This window comes from Taudactylus pleione, unplaced genomic scaffold (assembly GCF_031769625.1).
Source record: "Taudactylus pleione unplaced genomic scaffold, aTauple2 ptg000431l, whole genome shotgun sequence".
NCBI lineage: Eukaryota > Metazoa > Chordata > Amphibia > Anura > Myobatrachidae > Taudactylus > Taudactylus pleione.
The window spans coordinates 1,194,216-1,212,464 of record NW_028284833.1 but is presented as its reverse complement, the minus strand read 5'-3'; the positions used below and the strand labels follow the sequence as shown (position 1 = coordinate 1,212,464).

General features: G+C 34.2%; 1 pseudogene; it reads right to left on the bottom strand.

Moving 5' to 3' along the window:
- Positions 1 to 668: 668 nt before the first annotated feature.
- Positions 669 to 3,014, bottom strand: LOC148505996 (protocadherin alpha-8 pseudogene; annotated as a pseudogene).
- Positions 3,015 to 18,249: the final 15,235 nt, after the last annotated feature.

Below are 18,249 nucleotides of genomic sequence, written 5' to 3'. Positions count from 1 at the left end.
TATATAATTTTTGTCTTCATTTTCTTATTTTGTTTAATTTTTGGGGGTTTTCTATATAACTTTTTTCAATAATGATTTTTGTTTAAACCAATAAAAAAATATTTACTGAAAATAACACCATTTGCCAAATTAAAGAATTTCTACATGTCCTTTCTCTATTAAATAGAATTCATTTAAATTTTTTTTGGTATACTTAAATTATGTAAATCTGTCAAGGTTGAACAGTGCACTTTGTTTCTCAATGGCATAATTATGTTATAACTAATATTTTTAGCATGATGCATTCATAAGCATGATTATTCATTTCTGCATTTTGGCAATCATATCATCTTTGTAAGATACTGTATTTATGCAGTAAATATAATTGCTAATATTTCATGAAACAGTCGTAACAATAAAGTAAATAATGAAGATAAATTCATTATGCAATTTTTTTTAATTAAATCCAATTTTTTTAAATTTTGTAGATTTTCACAAACTTTATTCAATCTTAAATCCATTTTGTCACTAAAACAGATGTGATTGTTATTAACGCTTAAAAAAAATGTATTATAGCAAAACTTCAATTTGATTTGATTCCATAATGATGATATATATTATTACTGTACATAAAATCTTACATATTCCAAAAAGGGCTCATTTGACATATTATTTTTATTAAATCTAGTTTATCTTACCTTATATTGGTTTGCATGACCTTCAATGCCTAGGGTTTGAGGGTTATTAGGAGTAAGGACAATTAAGTCATTTTTTCCTTGCACTGAGTTTGAACATACTCTATATTGAGTGTGCTGTGAATACATCCAGCTTCCTCCTGTATTGGAGCAGATCTTGTAATTTTCTTTCAACTCATTGATCTCATCTCTGTATTTTTGCCATCTTAAAACAGTGAAAATAATTAAAGTAATAAGAAATATACTTGAGATTATGCAGATGGCAACCACCAAGCAGACATTTGCATCAGAGATGTCATCACTGTTACTTTTTGACTCATGATTATCAAACTTCATCTCTTCTTCAGATTCCACCAAGGAGATGATGATTTGTGTCACTGCTGTCATAACTGGTTCTCCATGGTCCTGAGCCACAACTACCAATCTGTATTCTTCATTATCAAAATCTGTAAACTGACGTTTTAAACTGATTTCTCCAGTTTGTTGAGAAATGACAAATGGTGTTTTACCTGATGGTTCTTTAAAATTGTAGGACATCCAAGCATTGTATCCAGAATCTAAATCTACAGCTCTCACTTTAGTGACAAGATATCCAGGTTGGGCCGATTTTGCCGTTTTAATTGTGACTGTAGAATATAGTGGGGAAAATGTTGGCACATTGTCATTAATGTCTTCAATGAAAATATTTAGAGTAAGGTTAGAGCTGAGTGGATGTAGACCAGCATCTGTGGCTTTTATGTGACACTGGAAATAGTTAACTTGTTCATGATCAAAGGATACCAAAGCAAACACCTTCCCATTTTCTGGATTGATGGAGATATAGGATGATATGGGGATTCCATCAATGGTGCTGTCACTGATTGTGTATGTGATGAAGGAATTTTGGCTGATATCTGGATCAGATGCTGATGCTGTGTAGACATGGGAACCTGGTGGGTTGTTTTCCCTGATAAAGATTATATCAACAGGCTGTAGAAATTGAGGGGCATTGTCATTTACATCACTTATATCAACTTTAAGAGTTTTTGAAACTGATTGAGGTGGTGATCCCTCATCTCTTGCAGTAATAACAACTTCATATTGAGATTTTGTTTCTCGATCTAGTTGTCCATTCACAGTCAAGGAAAAATCCCCTGTAAATGCTGGATTTATTTTGAAGGGTGTATGTTCAGAAATATAACAAACAATTTTGCCATTTGAACCTGAATCTTTATCATGTACACTAATTATTGCAACTGTTGTTCCTTGTGGAGAGTCCTCTGGAACAGGAACTGATAGTGATGTCACTGTCATCTCAGGAGGATTGTCATTTATATCCACAACAGTCACTACAACTTTACAATGTCCAACCATCTGAAGGTCTCCATTATCAATAGCATCAATCTGTATTTTATATGTATTTGTTGTTTCAAAGTCTATTTCATCTTCCACTCTTATTTCACCTGTGTACTTGTCTAGGCTGAATATGTTTCTTATATCTCCTTTTACCATTTTGCTAAATTGATATAATATTTCCCCATTTTTGCCTTCGTCCAGATCTGTTGCATTCAGCTTAATCACCAATGTTCCTTTAGCAGCATTTTCAGTCACACTGCACTGATATAATGGTTGACTAAAAGAGGGGGCATTATCATTAGCATCTTCAACAATGATGACAATTTGTGTTGTTCCACTTAGTCTTGGCTTACCTCCATCATAAGCTGTAAGTGTGAGGTTGTGAACAGACTGCGTTTCTCTGTCTATAGATTTCTTAAGCACAAGTTCTAAGGATCTAATTTCATTCATATATTTTTCAAAATCCAATGCAAAATAATCACTTGCACTGATCTCATAATTTGTCACAGAATTTGTTCCAAGATCTGCATCAACTGCTCCTTCTAGTGGGAAACGAGATCCTGCTGGTCTGAGCTCTGACATCACTATTTTATTTACACTGGAGGAAAATGCCGGGCTATTGTCATTTATGTCTTCTATTTCTACATTAATACGATACATCTGAACAGGCTTATCTACAATAACCTGCAGGGGAATAATACAGAAGGGTGTATTTGGACACAGCAGTTCTCTATCTATTGTCTCTTTAACAAACAAGATCCCATTCTGCAGATTAACCTGGAAATATTCCTTCTCATCTCTAGAAATAATATGTAACATTCTGGAATTAATCTCACCTATCTCCAGTCCAAGATCCTGAGCAATTCTTCCAACAAAGGTGCCGTGTTTGGATTCCTCTGGAATGATATAATGCAGCTGACTCAGGACCACATCCCAGGATATTTGCAGCAATAAGAAATGGACCAAATGTCTCTTTGCTAGATAATCCTGTTTTAGACTGGACATTTCTTGATCGATATGATGATGAAGGTAATAATTTCTTCAGTAAATAAGGCATTCACTCTCTCTGAAGATTCATAACGTGGAAGAAAAATTATATCATGGCCGATATCCCTAAAGCAGGATGCTCAGTTGTCAACAATGGGGAAATATATATATTTTTTTTCTTCAAGCTATAAATTGGTGTGGAGTGTCATCTAGTGTCTGATTTTGAGATTACAACTTGGACAACTGTAACGTAAGTGCTTTACACCTTTTTAAATTATTTGTGTTTTGTTTGTTAAAAAATAAATTGCTAGGCATATAGTAAAATCAACAGGAAGCAGTATATATTATATTCTTTATGTCTTTAGATTTCAGTTTTTTTGCAATGTTTCATTTAAATTATACTATTAAATCTGTAGCATAAATTATTTTTATGGTCTCAATTTTTTTTTAAATGTAAAAAAATTTATGCTCTCTTGTCACAGTTTTCTAAGAAAATTAATTGTTTAATTGTTTTACTCAAAACACTAACATATACATCATATTATAACTTTGCATTATTTGTAATAGTCTATTGCAATTATAATATTTTTATACTGAAGCATTGTATAAATACCTCAGAGTACTAAAGTAACTCTCTGTGAAGTAAAAATAATAATCATGCCTAATATAGTGTGAATAAATTAACACTTGTATTTAGATTTTTTTTTTTCATGTGAAATGACCATATTTCTGAATGCATGATAATATTATTTATGTTGCTGGCTACCTTTTGGCAATGCTTACAATTGGTCAACCTGTATTCTACTGTAAGTTTTAGGTTCTAATTCAAGATTTTGTTAAATATAATACAAATGAATACGTTATTTGGCTTAATAGTCTGTTTATCATATACAAAATGTAAATGTGTTTCTGTTGAAAATGCATATCTTATTTTTCTGTTTATTGTCCAGACATTGTACAGTCTTGGATCTGTCTTATATAGTACATCTTTTAAGTACAAAACCAGTTTAGCCCAGTGAATCATATCCTGTTTTAGCAAATGAAACATAAATAGATAATTGGCAGTGGGATACTTCACCTACATCTTTAGTTCACATTCAGCTTCATTCCATATACTCATTATTCAGTGACAAATTTATCTCACAAGTAGGGCTCTAACGGGATACCAGGTAATCCATGCTTTTTTTAGGCCCTTAAATGTTTTTATTTGTTTTCATTATTTATTAAAACCATTAAATAAGTAAATTCCAACTCACTTTGTTCATTATAATTAAATGAAATGATATTGCATGTTTTATAACTCATCTAATAATCCCATTATTTATAAACTGCAACCCAACTATGGTATGCTAATCTGTAAAGTTCTTGGTGGACTGTTTAGATATAATTGGGTGCTCACTCAAGCATATTCACATTTATGAGGATCATAGTATTCATTCTCCACCTTGTTGGCACTTGTTCATGATGTTTTTCCATCATTTTCAATGCTTACATCACTTTAAACTGTGTTGCTCATAAATCATTTGTAAATTCATTAAAGGTTCTGCCAAACTTGCCCTCAAAATATCCCTCTTTCAAAGCCACTAAAAGCTTCTCTTGCAGACATTCTAAACATAATTTTAGACAACCAATGCAATCCAGTTTATTTTTACAGGATCATGACTGTGCTGGCAGGTTATTTTGCTTAATTTATGCATGAGTAATAAGAATGTGAAAGTTCTTGTTTGCAATATGCTTTGAGTCCTTCATATATCTGAATGTTTTTATTTTTTGACTTCTATGTATGTGAAAGATATGTGAAATATGCACTCTTAAATGCACAACATACATATACATTTGCATAGACATAGATATTCATTTGCATATTTATTTATACTGGCTATTTGACACAATGGGGTAAAAATTTACTATGCAGCATTTTTGAACTCCATGTGTGTTTTGTATTTAATTTAAATTCAGTAGCAAATAAAGAAAGGGTTATGCATTCATACATTTTTTTAAATGACCAATAAACTCCCAAACCTACATTTTTCAGATTTAAATCTTAAAGATAAAATATATAGTTTTGAAGTAATGTAATATTTTATAGCAGTTCCATTTAAGAGTAAAGCATTACTTTCTAATCTACAAAGAATATTTCTAAAGAGCATGTTTGCAGAGCTGCCGGTCACTCTCTACCTGGTCTATTCGATTGGTACCTCCCACAGAACATGGCTACCTCCTATAGATGAGTGAAAGATAGCACAGTAGACTTATTAAATACACTCCAACAACTCAAATTATTTCATTATATTATTTAGCAAAGGAATACAACTTTTTTCATCTACTCATTTTTAAACAATTACTATACATGCACTTTAAACATCAGTGACCTTATAATTTAAATCCAAGATCATATTCATTTTGCATGATACTTTTTGAGCATAGTAGTTATTTTATAAAAATGGCAAGCTGGCCACCACTGAAGACACATGTACTCAATATATATTATCATTGTAGGAAATGTGGTAAATACAGCCTCTGGCACTAATGCGATATATAAGTCAAATTAAGTGGGAGTAATGCTTTCCTTAAGTCTGATTTTCTTTCAGTAGTTAATCAAATTTTTCATCATGTAAAGAGAGAACAAGGGCAAACATAGTGGGATCCAATTGAGATAAAATATAACAAATAATTCAAAATTAATCCAAAATTTATCACCTAAATAAGTTAAGTGAAAAATAAAAATGCAGGTAAAATGAGCTCTGGTAGGGAGCAGAAGAACAAACAAATATTAAATAAAACAAATAAAAAATAAATAGGTCGACTCTGGTCACTGTGCAAATAATGGTGATAAAGTGCAAATATGCTCAAATCTGTGCAAACAACTTCCAAAATTACACAGAAAAGTACAATGCAGCCAAAATGGCACTCATACCAGATATTCACTGAATGTGGGAGTAGGGTGCAAGCATGGTGATTCCAGATATCACCCTGCATGTCTCACTAGCAGTAGTCCTTAGTAGTCCTTGTCTTTTCAAATAGAGATTAGCATGTGATAGTGCAAATGCATTTTGAGCAAATGCTCTACCTCAGGGTTATCCATGCTATTCTCTGAGTGGGCTTATAAATCCTGAAGTCCATGTATACCATAAACCGGAAGTGACGTGATTCCAAACTTCCAGTTCGTGTCATGGTTCTCAATGCTGTAGTTATAGTCCTGTAAGTGTAAGGATGAATACAATCCTCCAGGCTGACCGATTAGCTCAGGTACCAATACCCTAACCAGCCATATTTCTGCTTTTGTAGATTATCACCTACAACCCTGGTCATTAAGAACAAATCATGCCTTAGAGACACCATTGACACCATCTCCAAACATAAAAATATCACATGGGAGGATAACATGTTCATTGTTTTGGCAGACATTACCTCCCTCTATACTAATATTAAGTATGGGAAGGGCATCGAAGCCACAACTTGCTTTTTAGAGCAAACAGAACTCAATCCTGGTAAAAATCTTTTATCAAAGAAAGCATTGCCTTCATTCTTAATAACAATTATTTTTATTTTAACAGCAATTATTTTATTCAATGGATTGGCATGGTGATTGCACAAAATTCGCACCCAGTTATGCCAACTTGTTCCTGGCAAAATGGGAAGAGGATAAGATTTGGAACAGTTCTCAATGGATTTTCTTAACTTTTAGCTTGGTTCCACTACATAGACAATGTTTTAATCTTTTGGAAGGAAACTGAAGAATTTTTTCAAACATTCTGCACCTTTCTTAAAAACAATGAGCTTAACATTCAGTTCACATTCAATATCAGCAAAATTAATGTAATTTTTTTGGGCTGTCCATATACATTGAAAATTGTTCCATCCAAACCAAATGCTATAGAAAACCTACAGACATCAACAGCTATATTGACAGAGACAGAGTGAACATTTAAAATGTTAGCTAGATAGGGACCCCAAAAGCCAATTTATGAGAATCAAGAGGAACTGCAGAAAACAGAACATCCATGAAGAACAGACCCATGAAATGTGGAATAACTTCCTTGCCAGGGGATACGATAAAGCAGAAATTGATTCCATTAAAATAGAGGTTGATGAAATGTACAGGGAATCTTTACAAATTCCAAAAACCAAAAATGTACAAAATAACAAAGAATGGTCTTTCATCACCACTTTCGGCAGTCATCATACCAAGTTAGAGAAGATCTTCAGACAGCACTGGCACATTTTACATAAAGATCCGGTTTTATATAAAGCACTACCTGAGAAACACAGTTTCATCTATAGAAGGACAAATAAGTTGAAAAGCATTTAGTCAAGAGTGTGTTGGGTTGCAACAACACAAATCCAGTAAGGACCAGGGGATTCCATAGATGTGGTAGTTATTCAATGTGCCTCAATGTCCCCAACAAAATATCTAAAACAATGCATGTAAACATTAAAGAGAGACAATATGAGATTATTGATTTCATATCATGTCATACAACAAATGTTATATATGCATTCAAATGCACATATGCCCTTTTCTACATTGGGTAGATGACCAGGTCCTTGAAAACTAAGATGGGGGAGCACCTAAGGAATATCAGGAAGGGACTAGAGACCAATTCACTATCGGATCACTTTAAAAAAGCACAAAATTCCTCCACTCAACACATTCTCTCTTTTTTTGGATTGGAACATATAAAAGCCACCTGGAGAGAAAGAGATGTCAAAACCAAACTGGTCAACGCAGAAATGAAGTTGATACACAAGCTTAAAACAGTTTCCCCAAAAGGCCTTAACAAAGACTTTGAACTCAAGTGGTTTTTAGATTGATGGATATTATAAATATCTCTTTAAACGACTGTATTTATTCTCCTTATTACTTATTATTGTTCCCTCAATTCTTATATATCCAGTTTTAATCATATCATATGTATTCTTAAAATATTCCAAACTTAGTTGTTGTTTGGCTTATATATATTACACACTTTTACAATGTTTTCTAATGTATTTTTTATTATTCCATGTAGATTTTTGCTACTGCTCTGGACCACTCAGCCAGAGCCGGCCCTAGGCATAAGCATTCTAGGCAAATGCCCAGGGCATCTGGAATGCCCTAGGGGCATCCTGCTTCCCAAACCTAGAGGCCAGCGACATAGTGACTGTGACGGCTACAAGCTACCACAAATGGGGCTAAGCTGTCATGCACAGAAGCTCATTTGGCTAAAAGTAAAATGGTCACTGGAGATCTGCTGTTCGTGCCCAGCCACAGCCACTCCTCCAATGGGCCTGCCATTGCGGAGCTTGTATGTCACACCTCTTTACTCTGCCTCCATTAGCTGCCCAGTGCCCACCAAGTCCAAGGACAGTCCAGGTACTGGAAAAGACAAGCAGGGGTGGCCCATGACTGCCTGGCCTTGATTTAAGAGTCTAAATAAGTAAGTCAGCTCTCAGCTGGGAGAGGAGTGCTGGATGACTGAGGGGTTTTGGTGCTGACTGTGCTTGAAAATGGATTGATAATGAGGCCAGCCTAGCCAGTGGTGCTGTGCTGGATGAGGGATGCTGTGCTGGGAAAGTGGTGCATAATGAGGCCAGGGTACCTTACTGGATGAGAGGTATTGTGCTGGGAGAGTGGTGCATAATGAGACCAGGGGTGCTGTGTTGGATGAGGGATGCTGTGCTGGGAAAGGGGTGCATAAAGAAGCCAAGAGTGCTGTGCTGGATGAGGGGTGCTGTTTTGGGAGAAGGGTGCTGGATGAGGGGTGCTATGCATGCATATAAATTATAAGATTGGTGGTGGAATTATCTGCTAGGGGGCACCAGACAAAATCTTGCCTAGGGCACCAAATTGGTTAGAGCCAGCTCTGCACTCAGCATTCTGGTGATTTATCTAATAGGAACTGTATATGACAGCCTGAATACCAGCCGGTCTAGACATCGATTGCACTAGGACCAGTGTGTTCCAATGACATCACATCTGGCACCTACAAACGTCACTTCAGAGATTTGATTTATTCCCAGCAATTCAGTTATCTAGGAACTTAAGATGGAAGTCTTCCCCTTATCCCCCACATTGCTGATGAGAGAAGCCACTTACACATACAGGAGGAAAACTACAGCATTGAGAACCATGATGTGAACCAAAAGCCCGCTCAGAGAGTAGCATGGATAATAAAGAAGAGTGTCTGCTCGAAATGCAGTGGCACTATCACATGCTACTCTCTAAAAGACAAGGAATACTAAGGAAAACTGCTAGTGAGGCGCGCAGGGTGATATCTGGAATCACCCTGCTTGCAGACCACACCCCCATTTGCTGGGTATCTGGTACGAGAGCCATTTTGGCTGCATGTTACTTCTCTGTGTTATTTTTGAAGTTGTTATTTACACATATTTGAGCATATTTGCACTTTATAATCATTAGTTGCACAGTGACCAGAACCTACCTATTTATTTTTTATTTGTTTTATTGAATCATTTCTTGTTCTTTTGCTCCCTACCAGAACTCATTTTACTTGTGTTTTTAATCTATACTTAAATTGTTTATGTGACCATTTTTGGATTTATTTTCAATAAACTGTTATATTTTATCTCAATGGGATAACACTATGTTTGCCCTTTGATTAACAACTGAGAGAAAATCAGGCTTCAAGGAAAGTATTTCTACCACTTAATTTTACTTATTTATCTGATTAGCGCCAGGGTTTGTATCTACCGCATGCGCTACTATGTTATTTCACATTGGGTCTTTAGGGTGGCCCAGGTTTGTGATACTCTAGGCTGATTTTTTCATTACCAGTCCATTTGCACCCCATGCTTTATATATTATCATTACTTGAAGAAAATGCTCAATCTAAGTTATATCATAGAACTGCAGGAATACAAATACAGATAATGCAGTTAAAATGAACATATCCTGCATCATTGAATGCCTCTATATAAGAATATTTGTAACTTGTAAGATGCAGAACAAAAATGCAATCAAAAAGTTTATGTGCCTAGGGCCTTTCTTTTCTGTCATGTTGTGTTTTTTTTAATTACCTGTAGGTATACAGGTAATATATCTGGTTTTACTTCCACTTTCCATGTACATATTGTACTAAGTTAATTATCACATAGATGACTGAGAAAGTCTCCAATCATAATAAGAAGTTCAGGATCATCAGCACCTTAGGAGATTTTGATAGTGGAAGCAACAGGGTTCCCAACAACACAGAGTAGTGAATTTAGATTCATGTAACCTTGATGAAGAAAGATTATGAAGTCAGTCACACCTCTCTATGAATTGAAAATGATATATCATGCTTGTTTATTTTAGTTTTGGCTGTATAAGAGGTCTCACATAAATTTTCATAATGTATTACATGATTACAATTCAAGACTTCATAACATGTTGAATTTGATTAAGTTTTTCTATTTCAACCTCACTATGGGGATTATGCAGAGTTTAACTTGTGCTCATGGTCATAGCATATATTGTAATGTATTTGCACTGTACATGCTCAGAAATGTGTGCAGATAATGCAAATACATGCATTTAGCTTGCATCTACACTTACAACTGAAGAGGTGAAACAGGTTGTCACAGAGCATTCTCACATAGGCAAAATTCATGGCCATGATTCACATAAATGCCGACCATGCAGACTTGGACATAAATTAACATACTCTGGTAGTTGGCTGCCACATTTTGCTGCTCTTGGTCCACATTTAAAAAAGTTTTTAAGTTTGTTTGGCCCAAGTGTGAGACACCACATCCTGAGACCCCTATGTATGAAGGTTTTGCCCACAGCCAATTCTGGTTGACTACACCATTCATTAGTGTTGCTACCATTTTTCCTGGATTTGCACACCTGATGAAATCTGTGAGAAGGATGAAACACATAGGATTGGGTGCCACTTATAACATCCATGTTTATGTTTAGCCTTGGAATACAAAAATCAAAAGGGATAATCTCTATACCTTCATATTGGCATTATCAATGGCACATCTCTTTATACATTTGATGTAAGCAATTGCTTTTTATACTAAGTTTTAACATTTAATCAAGAATAAAATTATACTAATGTACTAATAATTGCCCATTGGCTGCATTGTTGGGTGATTTATTTGGTGAGAGGGTTATTCACAGAACCAAATGGACATCTCACACATATAAGAACCTTGGTGGCCAAATCAGAAGAATTCTTCAATGCTAATATCTGTCAGCTGAAAGATTTCAGTGGTATCTCCATTGTGAATTTTGTATTGGTATTAAACTGTACAGAACATTCCATTTGTTAGTGCCCTCTAAGTATTGTGTTTGGATATCTTTATGGCTGTGTCCTACTAACAGGGGACTCTCTTAGAGGTGCTGCTGAATTGACTGGCACAACAAATTGGCCCTCCATCCTTTTGTATAAATTAAGATATGCCTGTTTTGAGGCATATATTTTGCCATTAGTATTGGGCAGATACAAGTGCATGTAAAAGATGATGATTATGATGATGATGATGATAATGACTAGTAGCAAACCAAGTGCAAAAACAGATACAACTCTTCAGGGAAATATACACATTTTTTCTGGGCACACTTGTTTTGAGTAATATATGTCTGATTCACTTCTAACTGTGCATCAGGCCCAATATATGTATAAATATAATGAAATGCTTCCTGAACACTCACCACCTATAAACGCCATCTGAAATTCCTGCAACCATGGCAAGGCATGTCAGGAAAGGATTAGGCAAATCGGGATTTCCTATGCAAATTTGTATGATTAGATCAAGTACTATTAAATCACTCCTACAAGTAATCTACTGCTCCAGAATGCTGAAGGTAAAATTATCGTCTTTCCGATTTACATATATGCACTTTCCATAAATATATTGTATAAAAATACCTTAAGCAAAAAAACAGTACTACTTTTTACCCTGCCACAGTCCCAGTACACCAAAACTATGTCATATATTCTTGACTATGTTTACAAATGTACACACTAGACCAAGTAAGAAAAGTCCAATTTCTGTCCACCAACCTCAAAGATTTATACAGACAGATGCTTTGCATTCATAAGCAGTCACTATATACCTATAAGGGGGAAAAAAGGCTAATAAAATAAAAATGTATATCTTTGTTTCTGAATCATGCAACATACCTAGCATAATGTTTACTGTACATACTTTTTATAAATGTAACTGGGAAAACAAGCCACTGAAACCACACAAAAACTTTTAGAATAATTGTAGAAGTCTATTTCTTAATGTGTTTAATCCATTTTCTCAGAAAAATGTATTAAAGTAAATAAAATAATAATATTTTTGATCCACTATGCTACCTAGATGAAGCTCTGTCAGCTCCCATAAAAATACAATATGATTTGAACTTTATTATTAATGAAACTGATGACTTCCAAACAATAAAATATATTTTTTTATTAAAGGCACAAAACCCCTGATTAATCATTAGTTTCAATTACTGATATGGTACAATATGGTAATTAGAATTGCCTACATTTGCACTTAAATGATATATATATTTTTTAAAACAAACTAAAACATATTAAGCTGAACATAGTAACAATTAAATCTTCATTTTTTGCATTTAATGTATTTTTAGGGTCTTTTTTATATATTTTTAAATGTCAATTTCTGTTTAAACCAGTAAGAAAAAAAATACAAAAATTAAATGATTTGGCCAAATATTGATAGAATTCAAACAATTGTTTTTTACAGATCCTTTCTTCAAGAAATAGTATTGACAGAATTTTTATCTGTATTTTGTATATACTTAAGTGTTGGAAATCTGCCAATGTAGAATAGTGTGCTTTGTGTCTGAATGTCATAATTTTATTATATTTAATATGTTTTACATGATGTATTCATAATGCTGATTATAGATTTTATCATCACATCATAATTGTAAGAGTTTTATTTATAAATATAATTTATGCTGTAAAAATGATTGTTCATCTTCATGAAATAATCTTTTAATATATTTCATTCAAAAACTGAATAAACATTAATTTATGATCCATTTTCAGTTTTTCTATTTTTAACAGAATTTTAAAAAAAAAAAATTTGGAAAAAATATTGTGTAACTAAAACAGATGTGAAATATTATTACCTCTTTCAGTCAAATGTTTACAATTTTTTTATTATTCTTTAATGATATAACTTATTAATGTACATATAATTTACACAATTCATGATGTTCCCAATAAAAATACTTACTCAAATTTAGTATTTCTTACCTTATATAGGTTTGCATGACTGTCAAAGCATGGGGTTTGAGGGTTATTTGGAGTTAGGACAATTAAGTCATTTTTTCCTTGGACTGAATTTGAACATACTCTATATTGGGTTTGCTGGGAATACATCCAACTTCCTCCTGTATTGGAACAGATCTTGTAATTTTCTTTTAACTCATTGACCTCATCTCTGTATTTTTGCCATCTTAAAACAGTGAAAATAATTAAAGTAATGAGAAATATACTTGAGATTATGCAGATGGCAACCACCAAGTAGACATTTGCATCAGAGATGTCATCACTGTTACTTTTTGACTCATAATTATCAAACTTCATATCTTCTTCAGATTCCACCAAGGAGATGATGATTTGTGTCACTGCTGTCATAACTGGTTCTCCATGGTCCTGAGCCACAACCACTAATCTGTATTCTTCATTATCAGAATCTGTAAACTGACGTTTTAAACTGATTTCTCCAGTTTGTTGAGAAATGACAAATGGTGTTTTTCCTGATGGTTCTTTAAAATTGTAGGACATCCAAGCATTGTATCCAGAGTCTAAATCTACAGCTCTCACTTTAGTGACAAGATATCCAGGTTGGGCCGATTTTGCCGTTTTAATTGTGACTGTAGAATATAGTGGGGAAAATGTTGGTGCATTGTCATTAATGTCTTCAATGAAAATATTTAGAGTAAGATTAGAGCTGAGTGGATGCAGACCAGCATCAGTGGCTTTTATGTGACACTGGAAATAGTTAACTTGTTCATGATCAAAGGATACCAAAGCAAACACCTTCCCATTCTCTGGATTGATGGAGATATAGGATGATATGGGGATTCCATCAATGGTGCTGTCACTGATTGTGTATGTGATAAAGGAATTTTGGCTGCTATCAGGATCAGATGCTGATGCTGTGTAGACATGGGAACCTGGTGGGTTGTTTTCCCTGATAAAGATTATATCAACAGGCTGTAGAAATTGAGGGGCATTGTCATTTACATCACTTATATCAACTTTAAGAGTTTTTGAAACTGACAGAGGTGGTGATCCCTCATCTCTTGCCATAATAACAACTTCATATTGAGATTTTGCTTCTCGATCTAGTTGTCCATTCACAATCATGGAAAAATCCCCTGTAAATGCTGGATTTATTTTGAAGGGTGTATGTTCAGAAATATAACAAACAACTTTTCCATTTGAACCTGAATCTTTATCATGTACACTAATTATTGCAACTGTTGTTCCTTGTGGAGAGTCCTCTGGAACAGGAACTGATAGTGATGTCACTGTCATCTCAGGAGGATTGTCATTTACATCCACAACAGTCACTACAACTTTACAATGTCCAACCATCTGGAGGTCTCCATTATCAATTGCATCAACTTGAATTTTATACATATTTGTTGTTTCAAAGTCTATTTCATCTTTCACTTGGATTTCCCCAGTGTGCTTATCTAGACTGAAAATGTTTCTAATATTTTCTTTTACCATTTTGCTAAATTGATATAATATTTCCCCATTTTTGCCTTCATCCAAATCTGTTGCATTCAGCTTAATCACCAGTGTTCCTTTAACAACATTTTCAGTCACACTGCACTGATACAATGGTTGACTAAAAGTAGGGGCATTATCATTAAGATCTTCAACAATGATAACAATTTGTGTTGTGCCACTTAATCTTGGTTTACCTCCATCATAAACTGTAAGTGTGAGGTTGTGTATAGACTGTTTTTCTCTGTCTAGAGGTTTCTTAAGCACAAGTTCTAAGGATCTAATTTCATTCATATATTTTTCAAAATCCATTGCAAAATAATCACTTGCACTGATCTCATAATTTGTCACAGAATTTGTTCCAAGATCTGCATCAACTGCTCCTTCTAATGGAAAATGAGATCCTGCTGGTCTGAGCTCTGATATCACTAAATTGTACACTGTGGAGGAGAATGCCGGGCTATTGTCATTTATGTCTTCTATTTCTACATCAACACGATACATCTGCACAGGCTTATCTACAATAACCTGCAGAGGAATAATACAGAAGGGTGTATTTGGACACAGCAGTTCTCTATCTATTGTCTCTTTAACAAACAAGATCCCATTCTGCAGATTAACCTGGAAATATTCCTTCTCATCTCTAGAGACAATACGTAACATTCTGGAATTAATCTCACCTATCTCCAGTCCAAGATCCTGAGCAATTCTTCCGACAAAGGTGCCGTGTTTGGATTCCTCTGGAATGATATAATGCAGCTGACTCAGGACCACATCCCAGGACATTTGTAGCAATAAGAAATGGACCAAATGTCTCTTTGCCTGATAATCCTGTTTTAGACTGGACATTTCTTGATCTATATGATGCTGAAGGTGATAATTTTTCTAGTAAATAAGGCATACACTCTTTCTGAAGGTTCACAGCATGGAAAAAAATGATATCATGGCCGACATCCCTACAGCAAGATGCTCAGTGACCAAAAATGAGAAAATATATTTCTTCTAATCCTTAATGCTATAGCTTGGTGTGGAGTGTCATCTAGTGTCTGATTTTGATATTGCAACTAGAATATTTCTATCGTAAGTACAAATATTTAAAATTGTGCTTTCTTTGTTAAAATGCAACATTCTAAACTTATAGTAAATAATTAAATATGATTAAGAATTAACAAAATATTTATATGTTGCTTTCAGTAGTTTAATATTTTTATTTCAGTTATATGTATGATTAAACATGGTTTCATTTTGAAATTCATATATGTATTTGAAAAAGCAAGGAAAAGTTGAATGCTTTTCTTTGATAGACTTTTATGAAAGGCGCTTCTTCATAGTACTACAAACAATGAATGAAATTGAATAGCATTGCAGCAATTGTGATAGTTTATTGAAATTTGATATTGTTACACTGATGCTGGGTACAAGCCAGTTCAAATGGAGAGCAAACTTCTTGAACTAAAAATGGCCATCCAACCTAATATAATATCAGTTACAGAGGTACTGATAAAATATAGATTTAAAATGAGTGTTGCACCACTATGTGCATCTGCTACTGTCTATGTTGACTATTGAGTCTTCCGAAGTCTGGAATTGTGTAGGAGAGATTCATTAGTCTTTTACAAGAAAGTCAATGAGGAAAATTTTGCTTATAGCATTGGTCCCCAAAATTCCATAAATGTGTGATTGGAGTTGAATCTGGTAACTAAGTAGTCCAGTATATTGATAACAGTACCATGCTGATCACTGGATGGAACACCCCACCACCATCGTGAAACAAATGCTGCCCATTTCATGAAATCAATCACTTGGTACATTTAAGTAAATATTATTATTGATATTACCTTCTAAAGACATGAGGGAACCAAAAGAATATGTAACTGTAACTGTTGAAACAAGCACTCAGATCATTACAGATATATAGTTCCATTTAGACTGGTACTTTATTATTTGTCAAGAACATAAATCCTCTGACCATATAATTTTCTTCCACTGCTTACAGGTACATTTCCTGTGGTTTTTATCTCCTTAAATTTAAAAAATTGCATTGTCTTGTTTGATGATTGTCAATCAACAATATTTCCCTTCTCTGTAGAGTTCTCAAACTATTTTTGTTTAAACTGAATTCTCTGCTACAGCTTTTCCTTGATTACCATTTGCCTTACCAAAAGGTCAACATGCTTTAGTAAGACCCCAAGCTGGCAATGCTGTATTGAAATGACTCTGCAACAGTGAACAACAATTCAGACAAAACTGAATAATGTTAGAATTTAATTAGGTAATAAAAACATACATATATATAACACTATAAAAATAAATATGAGAACAATCACACTTACTAATCAGGCCAAACAAATGCATAATATTGATGAAAAATTAAATGATAAAATAACTTTAATAAAATTCTTTTATGAAGCCAAAAAGTGTTTGTCCAAATTTATTACCAGACCAGCCATGGTCCTCACTGTTTAGTCCAACTGAACTCCTAAATAAAGGGAGACACACTTGTGTGTACAATGGCTATACAATGGCAGCTCAAATTAATTTAATCACCGCATTAACTTCAGATAGCCAGATGGATACAACCTGGTCTAGTTTTTGTTAGATGTAACTCCACATCAACTGTTAGGTGAAGCCAGGGTCAGACTGACCCACAGGGGTACAGGGGGTACAACCAGGCAGTGGAGATTACAGCTTCAGCTAAAAGTTGTATAGCTAGCTACATCTAACAAAAGTCAGTCCTGCTTGTTACATTTGGCTATTTAGATCATCTAGGGTAATTGCGTTAGTTGGGGCTGCCAATGTACATCCATTTTCCTTGCCAGTTCATCTTTTTAAACCTAGGAGTCCAGCCAAATTAAACAAGGGACACGGTTTGTCCAGTAATGTATCTGAACAAACACATTTTGGCTTCATAAAAGGTAGTTTAGTATAGTGATTTCAGGATTATTTTTTTTCATTAATATTATACAATATCTTGGTCTGTTTATCATATGAGTTTTTATTATATATATATATACTTGTTAGTGTTATATATACACTGATGGTTTTTTGAAGTAGGGGCATTCAGAAAACCTGCGCTGCTCCTACTGGGTCTGTATGCTGCTATCGGGAATGGAGTACTAAAAGCCCCCTAAGTACAAATAATCAACCAAAATAAATATTAATACTCCCTAGCGCTAAATAATCCCGATAATCATCAGATTATATAAGAATCTTTATTTAAGTGACTTCAACCAAATAAAAATGAAATGGCATATAACATATAAAAACATACATAAAACAGTAGATATAATAATCATATAAAATTCTACTAATATGAACAGTCCTGCACAGAGTATGGCAAATGCCCGTTTGATGTGAGGGCAGAATAACAGTGTCACTTGTAACTGATACTGGCACGCTATTGATATTTCAAATGGCCTGTGCTGGTATTCCAAATGCCCATCTGCTATGAAGGCAGAATAACAGTGTCACTTTTAATTGCTGCTGGCACGCCGTTTAATATGACAAAGTTGAGTCGTTATTTCTCCAGCTAATCGAAGACTTACCTATATTAG